General features: G+C 44.4%; 1 pseudogene; it reads left to right on the top strand.

The window, feature by feature from the left end:
- The first annotated feature begins 3,583 nt into the window (after positions 1 to 3,583).
- On the top strand, positions 3,584 to 4,772 carry LOC102832709 (annotated as a pseudogene).
- Positions 4,773 to 10,175: the final 5,403 nt, after the last annotated feature.

The raw sequence follows: 10,175 nt of genomic DNA, 5'->3' as shown, positions 1-10,175 counted from the left end.
ACTCAATGGCACTTAACAACAACAATCCCCAAGTCACTGAAAATCTACCCGTAATCATCTGTGGATTTTGAAAAGTGAGTGGTTGGGATTTCTGATAAACCCACCATGAAAGACTCAAGCAGACATAATCTGCTAAATGAACCAGCCATGAAAATCCCAGACTGTAACAAATTGGGAGGTACATGGGAGAGAAAAGAGAAGTTGAAAAATCCAAGCTGAGGTCAACCCTCTTTTGGTGGCATTTTAAATAAAATAAAATAAAAAAATAGTTTGTTTCATGTCTGATTGTTAATGCATTTAAATCCATTCCACACTACTTGAAGAAATTATTAGTTCTCCACCTACCAGGTCACATGTGGCTTTGGAGGACTCTTCCTGTACACACTGGTTTTCCCCTTAGAACCCTATACCTCACCTGTTGGTGAACCCACTTGGCAGTGTGCCCTACACAGTGTCCCACAGACAGTGCAGCAGAGTTAAGTTACAGCTGCCCTCAGACGTTCCTTGCTAACTAAGTTACCCTTTTTGTCCTTTCCCTATTTCATTTTCCCACTCAGCTTTTTGGGATCACCTCTCAAATACACATTTGCCCCAAAACCTTTGCCTCAGGGCATATTTTTCAGGGAGCCCGACAAAGATAATGACCTAAATTTTAAAGAACTACAGACTTTAACCACCCCTCATCCATCTGTTTGCGGTACTGTGATGGTTTGCAGTTGTTCTGATTCTGGAAGAAATGCCACTGGCATTTCAAATACCATCAGGGTCATCCAAGGTGGACAGGTTTCTGTGCAACTTCTATATTAGGACAGAATAAAAAGAAAGGCCATGCAATCTACTTCTGAAAATTAGTAGATGAAAACGCTATGGTCAGAAGTTCAAAATCAGCCTTGTTAGGCTCAAGGCAAGATGTCACAGGGCTGATTCTTGCTGCAGGCTCTGGGAGGAGAATCAATTTCCTTGCTTTTGCTGGTTTCAAGAGGCTGCCTGCATTCCTTGCATACTACAACCTCCAGCTTCCACCTTCACTTCTCCTAGTTGATTTCCTGCCTCTCTCATGGGACCCCTTGTGTTTGCCTCAGGTCCTACTGATGGTGGGGCGTGCTCTTCTTATCTTAGATCCTTGACTTCACTGCATCTGAGGGGTCCCTTTTGCCCCATCTGGTAGCATTTGCAGCCTTCTGAGATTAGAACATGGGCACTTTTTTCCCCCCTATGTTATACTTTATTGTCTGTATGAGCTATTTCATACACATCAAAATATATGCATATAAACTAAATACCTAAATATATACATATACTTATACATATTAATAATACCTCATATGGATGCAAAAGCTGGAAAGTGAATAAGGAAGGTCCGGAGAAGAATTGATGTTTTTGAGTTATGGTGTTAGAGGAGAATATTGAAAGTACCATGGGCTTCCAAAAGAACCAACAGATCTGTGTTGGAAGAAGTGCAGCCAGAGTGCTCCTTGGAGACCAGGATGGCCATACTTTGGACATATTGTCAGGATGGAGCAGTCGCTGGAGAAAGATATCATGTTTGAAAAGGTGGGGGGTCAGAGAAAAAGAGGAAGACCCTCAGCAAGATGGACTGGCCAAGTGGCAGCATTGATGGACTCAAGCATGGCAACAATGGTGAGGCTGGCCCAGGATTGGTCAGCGTTTCGTTCTGCTGTGCATAAGGTTGCTATGAGTCAGTACCGACTGGATGGCACCTAACAACAACAATACATATTAATATGTATAAAGATAAACTGATAGCTATTGAAATTATGTGGTAAACACTTATAATCTATTCTTTAAAATAAATTCCTCTTATTAGACATTCCTTGTTTTTAAAAAAATATGGCCATTTATGTCTCTCCCACAAAATCAGTAACAGTAGCTGCTTGATAAACTTTTAATAAATTAAATAATGAAGTATTCAATTAAAATAAAAAGGAATCTATTATTAGGAGTCCTGGCAGTACGTATAGTGGTTGAGAGCTCCGCTGCTCACCAGACGTCAGCCTTTCTAACCCACCAGCCACTCCGCAGGAGAAAGATGTGGCAGTCTGCTTCTGAGATTTGTTGTTGTTGTTGTTATGTGCCGTGGAGTCGGTTCCGATTCATTGCGACCCTGTACAGGGTTTCTGAGGAGTGGCTGATGTACTACAGCCTTGGAATCCCATGTTGTTTTTAGGACAGGGCAGCGTAGAACGTGGACATTTTGCTGGGCCATTATTCAGTCTATCAGTTTTGCTGTGGTGCTGTAAGATAAGCACTAGGGCAAAAGGTTGGTTAAACTACAAGGTCGGTGGTTCAAACTCGCTAGCCAGTCTTTGGAAACTCTATACAAGGTCTCTATGAGTCCAACCAACTCTATGGCACTTAACAACAACAACAACAGCTGTACAATATGACTTTGACTGGTAATATATTTATAATATACACACAGAAGCACACCTAGGAGATACTGCAGGTTTGGTTGCAGACTACCACAACAAAGTGCATACATGTGCCAATAAAGGGAGTCGCATGCATTTGTTATTTCCCAGTGAAAATGAAAGTCGTGTTTATACTATGCTGTAGTCTTGTAAAGGAGTTCTGGCAGTGTTGTAGAATAAGCACTAGATGGCTAACCATAAGGTCGACAATTCCAACCCACCAGCTAGCTGTTCATCAGGAGAAGGATGGGGCTTTCTGCTCCTATAAAGATTTATAGCCTTGGAGACCCTATAATACAGGTTTGAATCAACTACGAGTCAGAATCAACTTCATGGCACTGGGTTTGGTTCGACAGCCTAGTCAGTGTGTAACAGCATTACGGAAAAGCTTGAAAGATATCGTGAGCATTACCAAACTGTGACACATAGACACAAAGTAAGCACAGAAAGAACGAATGCATTGTGAAAAGGTTTGAAATATAAGAATGACCAAAATGTGGCACAGAGACATGATTAAGCACATTGGAACAATGGTGCCAATGTATTCACTTACTTAACTTAGGAATGCCATGAAACTTCAATTTATATATATATATATATATATATAAAGATATCTATAAAGCTCAATAAAGCAAAACACACACACACACACATATAGCTAGAGTCCCGGTGTAGCACTATAGGATAAGTACTGGAAATGCTTGGCACAAGTTTGGCTATTCAAATCCACCAGCTGCTCTTAGAACCCACATACAGGGTCGCTATAAGTAGGAACTTACTTGATGGCACTTAACAACAATATACATATGTGCATATGCATGTGTGTGTACATACATACCACTGCGTTTCCAGGGCTCCTATTTTAAGATCTAGCCACAGTAAAAGCCTGATTTATTACTTCTAACTACTGCATTAAATATATAAAATGCATGTCACATTTTATTTGCCTATTGCCCTGCTGATGGAAAAATATTCTTGAAATTTCTGGTACCACAAATAATACTGAGAATATCATACATGTGCTATTATGGACTTCTATCTCTCGATGATTAGTCAGGAAGGGGATTAATGGTTTAGGAGCTACATCAAGAGTGAAGGAGCTGTGAAGCATAACTGAGGATGCTGGGTGGAGAAGCCAAGGTGGGGTCATCATGGCCAAGTGGCTGCAGGCCCGAAGACTGGACAAGATTGACAAGAACCCCTGAACAGATGCCTTCCTAACCCAGCCTTGGAAGCAAGCAGAAGGCCAGGTTGTGGTGGAGGGGTGAACTGGTGCCAACTCTCTTTCTCTCAGGGTGGACTTTACCAAACTGGCCACTGAAAATGAGACCGTGAACCTGGGCCAGGTTCCCCTGAATTTGTACCCCCCAACTTCGCCATGGAAACATTTCTGCATGCTATCACTAAGGACTTCATGCTCAACCAGTCCACCAAGGTATTTATTTGGTTATCCACAGCTGATGAAACTCCTGGCAGGTTTCTTTGGGAAGCTGCTGGGGCAGGAGATGGATCTGCTCAAGAATGTGTTGTTGAATACTGGTGCTTATGGTACCCTGTTCACAGCCTTCCAGGCCCTGGTGGATGAAAGAGATGAGATCATCACCATTGAACCCCTTTTTTGACTGTTATGAGCCCTTGACCTTGATGGCAGGGGGGTGCCCCACATTTGTGCCCCTGAAGCTGAACCCCTTCCAAGACAGAGAACTAGATTCCAGCACCAGCTGGCAGCTGGACCCCACAGAACTGGCCAGCAAGTTCACATCTCACACCAAAGCCAACAACAAAACCAACCACCCCCTGGGAAAGGTCTTCCTCAAGGCAGAACTGGAACTGGTGGCCAGCCTGGGCCAGCAGCATGATATGGTGTACATCAGTGACGAGGTCTACCAGTGGCTGGTCTTTGATGGGAATCAGCACATCAGCATTTCCAGCCTCCCTGGCATGTGGGACAGAACCTTGACCATTGGCAGTGCTGGCAAGACCTTTAGCGCCACTGGTTGGCAGGTGAGCTGGGTCCTGGGTCTGGAATTCTACCTATTACTGTCCCACACAGGCCCAGGCTGCAGTAGCCATGAACTCTGAGCAGGAGCAGCAGCACTCTGGCCAGCCTAGTAGCTACTTTATGCAGCTTCCATAGGACACACAGCACAAACAGGACCACATGATACACAGCCTGGTGTCAGTGGGCCTCAGGGTAGCTACTTCCTCATCACAGACATCTCTGACTTCAAGAACAAGATGCCCAACTTGCCTGGTACCAAGGATGAGGCCTATGACAGATACTTCTTCAGGTGGATGAGCAAGAACAACGGTTTGATGGGCATCCCGGTCTTGCTGTAACTGCTAGCCATCCAGGTCTCCACTTGGGTTCACAGGGGTCTATTGAATGTGTTCAGACTTAGATCCCAATTTCAATGCTGTTTTTTCCTCCTTTCCCTTATCAGTGACCAATGTGGTCACCCGCCAGACCACATATCTGCTTGTGTATTCCCCTTGAGTCTTAGTCTTGGAAGGGCATTTGCTCTGAGGAGACCTGACCACTTGCCTTGATGGCTCCCAGGGAGAACAGCTTACTTGTTCTTGTAGTAGTCAATCAGACTGCCATTATTGTTTTGTATTTTTCCTGCTTGACCTTTTTTTTTTTCTTGAGCTGTCTCATACACTCTGTGTGGCCAATAACCCCGTGGGCTCAGGTACTAAGGTTGTGACACAGGGAGAGAGGACTCCAGTTCCTGATCCTGGAGGTGAGTGTACCATGTGTTGACTTTAACTCGAAGAAGTCCCAGGAGAAGCCTCCTCCCGCTTCCCAGGCAGCTGGATTCTAAATGCAGGGCGTCTGGCAGGACTCTGCCTCCCAGTAAACAGTTGAGAAGAGTAATTAGTCCAAAACCTATCCATTTTCTAATCTTTCTCCAAAGTCTGTTGGAGATGACTCATTCTGTGAAGTGAAACAGCTTGCTGGGTTTTTCCATCATGTCCCTTTGTGCTGGTTATTTTGGTTTTCATGATGGGTTACTTGGTGCTGAGATGCTCGCACCCCTTACCGTGACTTTCTTCTGGTCCTCACTGGGCACAGGGTCTCTTTCTTGACTGAGGAGGGTCTGAGCATGTACCCACGTTATAGCTTTCTCTGGAAGGACTGGATGTTTGAGAAAAGCAGAGCTGGTTTCTATCCGAGCTCTGCTATTAATCGGCTATCTAATAGTGTGTGAGCAACATGTTTGGCAGCCTTGATATTATTGTTGGGTGGCACTGGGTTGATTCTGACTTATAGCGACCCCATGTGATAGAGTAGAACTGCCCCAAAGGGTTTTCTAGGTTGTGATCTTTAGAGAAGCAGATTGACAAGTCTTTCTCCTCTGGAGCCTGTAGTTCAGTTAGAGCCAGGGCTTCAAACTGATTCACTCTGGTTCCCCCCAATACCCCCCATGAGAATTTACCTTTCTACCCCAATAACGGTGTGGTGCTGAGGGTTAATGCGCCAGACTGCAAAGCTGGTTTGAACCACAAGGTCAGCAGTTCAAACTCACCAGCCGCTCCTCAGAAACCCTATATAGGGTCACTATGAGTCGGAACCGACTTGACAGCACTTAACAACAACCACCTTAGTTATACTGAATTCAAATCTCCATTTTAACAAGATTCCCAGGTGATTCTCATGTACACATGTAGTTTCTTACTCTGTATATATATTTAGGAGCTCTGGTAGCGTAGTGGTTACGAATCAGGCTGCGAACCTCAAGGTCAGCAGTTCAGAAATACTAGCTCTTCTGCAGGAAAAAGATGAGGCTTTCTGCCCCTGTAAAGATTTACAGCCACTGAAACCCTGTACAGGGTTGCTATGAGTCGGAATCGACTCCATGTCACATAACAACAATGTATCTAGGACAACAACGTATGTAGGGCAGTATTGCAAATTCACAGCAGCATGCTCAACTAGAATAAACCGGTTAAAAGCCCAGGTTTGAACCACCAACCTTTCTGTCAATAGTCAAGGGCTTAACCTGAATATGTTGTCATGAGTGAAAACAGGAAACAATCATAGCCACTTTCTAGGATGTTGTGGGGGCTAAATGAGGTTAGCTATGTAGGTGCACCACACACAATAAATGCTTAATAAATGTGGAGTTTTGTTTCCTTTCATCTATAGAGAAAGTGGGTACAGTTGTGTGTCTGTAACCCTGGCATTGTTGGTGCCTAATAGAGGAGTCTTGTGGGATAATGCACTGGACTGCAAAGTCATTTTGAACTGCAAGGTCAGCAGTCTAAGCTCACCAGTCGCTTCTTGGAAACATTATATAGGGGCGCTGTGGGTCAGAACCAACTCAACGACATTTAACAATAAAGAACCAGGCAATGAAATCTGAAGGTGGCCACTCCCCCATTCTAGGGTTCAGTCTGTGCCCTTTGCCTTGGTAGCCCAACTCCTACCCCACACAGGATATGGCTCATATAAGGAATTCAACAAATGTCTGTTGAATGGATATATAAATGGATGAATGGAAGAATGCTACATTTCTCCAGAAAAGGATTTGAGTGATATTGAGCAATCAAATAATTTGAAAGCTGTGAAACTTTTCTCCCCAGATCTCCCATATCCCTACAGCTCTGACACTGAGTAATAGCAAGTTGTCAATGAGAGTCTAAAACTGGGGCTGGGGTCATGGACTGAGGGTGGCAGAGACATTGAAGAAATCAAACATCCCTTCATGCAAGAGCAGGTGGGCTGAGCAGGCACTCCCTTCCAGGAGTTAATTGTTTCGGTAATCAGGAGTTAGCAGGGAAGGAATCAAAAGGAGTTTCCTAGTAATTACTATTGTTTCAGTGTAAGTTGGTTTTTCTGGCAAGTAATTGCTATTTTCTGGGTTGCAGCGATGATAAGTTCCAACTCTGGAGCTGCCTTTGAGGAATGGCTCTAGATGACTAAGCACAGCCTTGCATCACCAGCTTGTTGATCGAAGCCCATTATAATTATCCTCAGCAGCAGCTTTCTGGCTGGTCTCCTGCCCTCATAATTGCACAATCAAGTCAATTCTCCACATCACAAACACCTTTCCAAAACATTCATCAGACCTTAGCCATCTCACCTTTGCTTAAAAATGTCTATGTGTTTATTAGAATAAGAATCCAAACTCCTCAATGTCTACCAAGCCCCTGTGTGATCTAGCCTTCACTTACCTCTCCAATGGCTCCAGCCACACGGGCCTTCACAGGGCTCTGCAAACACACCCAACTCACTCCCACCTCATGGATTTCTAGTTGCCATTCTCTCTGCCTGGAAAGCTCCTCCTACTCTTACTCACAAGGCGGGCTCTACCTCCTCTCAGGTCTCAAACCATTTCATTGCCTTGGATTCTTCTTCCCTAACTTCTGAGTTAAAGTAGCTTCCTCTCTCTTTCCTTCTACACTCTTAATTACCCCAAAGCCACGCTGCTGTTAACTGTCCTCAAGTCATTCCCTGAGTTATGGCAACACAATGCACAATACAACAAAGCTGATTTCCTGGAATTACAGAACTGATCATTGTGAGCCATAGGGCATTCATTGAATGATTTTCAAAATTAGATCGCTAAACTTTTCTTCCCCGTCTGTCTTACTCTGGAACCTGTTCAGTGATGTAGTTAACACTCAAGCCTCCACTGAGAAGAATCAAATCTAGGACTCCCTAGGTCTCCCGCTTGGAAGGTGAGATTCCTGCCACTGAAGCCACCCTGTATGGCATTTCCAAGGAGCAGCTGGTGAGTTTGAACCACAAACCCTGTGCTTCAAACCGACCTTGAGAACGAGTGCTTATCCTCTAGCGCCATACCCGGATTCCTCCATGCTACTTATGATCACCTAAAATCACCTTGTTTATTTGCTTTCCCTTCTCTGATAGAATGTATGACTCACGGCATCTACTGCCATCTGGGTGTCTGCTCCACCCTCAGCACATATTCACCCAAACCTACTCTGTTGTCAAGTCAATTCCAATTCTTATCAACCCTGTAACAGAGCTGTCTCATAGGGTTTCCAAGGCTGTGACTCTTTACGGAAACAGACCCACATCTGTTTTTTTGTGGAGCCACTGATGAACTGAAACAGAAGGAAAAAAGGGTCCAGAAATTACATTAAACAAGAGCCACTTATTGACTGAAATCTTGTGATCAAATTCCTGAGGAATGTTGAAGCCTGCTCCACTCCTGGCTTGAGCATTTGTAGAGCTGTGCAGGACATGCCCAGCACACATAGCAAAGCAGCCACATCCTGAGGCATGCCATTAAGAAAGACCACCCAAAAAAATGCTGTATTTTCACTTCCGTGTGAGAGATTTTACATGTAGGACTGGTTTACCTAGTGCCCTAGGCATAACTTTAATGGACAAACCTGCTACTGGGACAGAGGAGAATGCCAGTCCCTGGGAGGGGTCTGAACTCCAATCCCAAAGAATCTCGCATGCTCATCATCCCAAAATAAGTCCTGTCTGCTCCTGCCAGAGGCCTTTGTGATGGAATCCACCTTGAAGAAATGCTTCCCATGCACCCAGTTAGCATTGTTGTTGTTGTTAGCTGCCATCAAGTTGGTACCGACTCATACTGACCCTATGCACAACAGAACAAAATACTTCCTAGTCCTGGGCCAACCTCACAATCATTGCTACATTTGAACCCATTGCTGCTGTCACTGTGCCAATTCATCTCACTGGGGGTCTCCCTCTTTTTCTCCAACCCTCCACCTTACTAAACATGGTTTGCTTTTCAGTTAGCATAGACCTCCTAAACAGGCCATTTCCCAGAAATCCCGTCCCTATGAATAAACATGATGTCTTAGTTATACTAAGAACTTTATAAACCTCAGCAAAGCCTTTGTTTGGGGAGACATGAATTAAATGTTGCGTTAAGCCCTCCTGTCTCTACTTGCAAGCCTCTCTCTTATCATAAATCTTTGATCGTTTGGAAACTCGGCCTCACCTGACTATTGTTAATCAGTAAAAGGCAAGAGCCCTCTCTTAAAAGGGGAAGATGTGGCTCCCTGGAATAGAACCACTGACTTTTCAGTTAGCAACTAAGAACTTTTCATCTCTGCATCACCAGGGCTCCTGAGTAGACTAGCAATAATAATTTGGAGAGTGAATAAATAAACTCTGTCCCACTGAGAATAAACAAGAATATGTTGCAGAGTTGTTACCAACTTCTTCCCATTCTTTGGAAGATGAGGTTGATGGATGGTGTTACTGCAAGGTGAGACAGTTCGCTGGAGAAGGAGGTGCTCATAAGCTGCCACGTCCTCTCCTAGGAGCATATCCTCTGGAAAGTAATGACTCTGCACCACACATCTGGTCCTAGGAACACAATGGAGAGCCCCCAGGCCTCCTGGAGACCCTGAAGAGCTGGCAAACCCAGAAGCTGCTGCTGACCTCACAGTCCCTGAATCCTATTACAAGATCCAGAAAATGAATTTGTTTGGTAATTGTCATCATAACCAATCTGAACTCTGAGTTGGATTCCTGGAGTCATCTCTCTTGGTTAAGAATAACTGTTGTAATGAAAATTGACTCTGAATACCTAAGCAAAATGGGAATTTACTGGAAAGATAAGAGTCATATTTCTAGCTAGAGAGATCGGCATGATTAAGCCAAGGAAGTAAGGAAATGCAAGGCAGAGCAAGTAGCCAGTGAGGGACACAGAGGCAAGCCAAGAGCGTCACAGGGCAGGAAACCAGGCTCATTTCCCAGGCACATGAGGTCTTCCGTTCCTTTCAGGG

This window comes from Chrysochloris asiatica, unplaced genomic scaffold, assembly GCF_000296735.1.
Source record: "Chrysochloris asiatica unplaced genomic scaffold, ChrAsi1.0 scaffold00028, whole genome shotgun sequence".
In the NCBI taxonomy this organism is placed as follows: Eukaryota; Metazoa; Chordata; class Mammalia; order Afrosoricida; family Chrysochloridae; genus Chrysochloris; species Chrysochloris asiatica.
The sequence above is the reverse complement of the archived record's forward strand: the minus strand, read 5'-3'. Positions and strand labels throughout refer to the sequence as shown.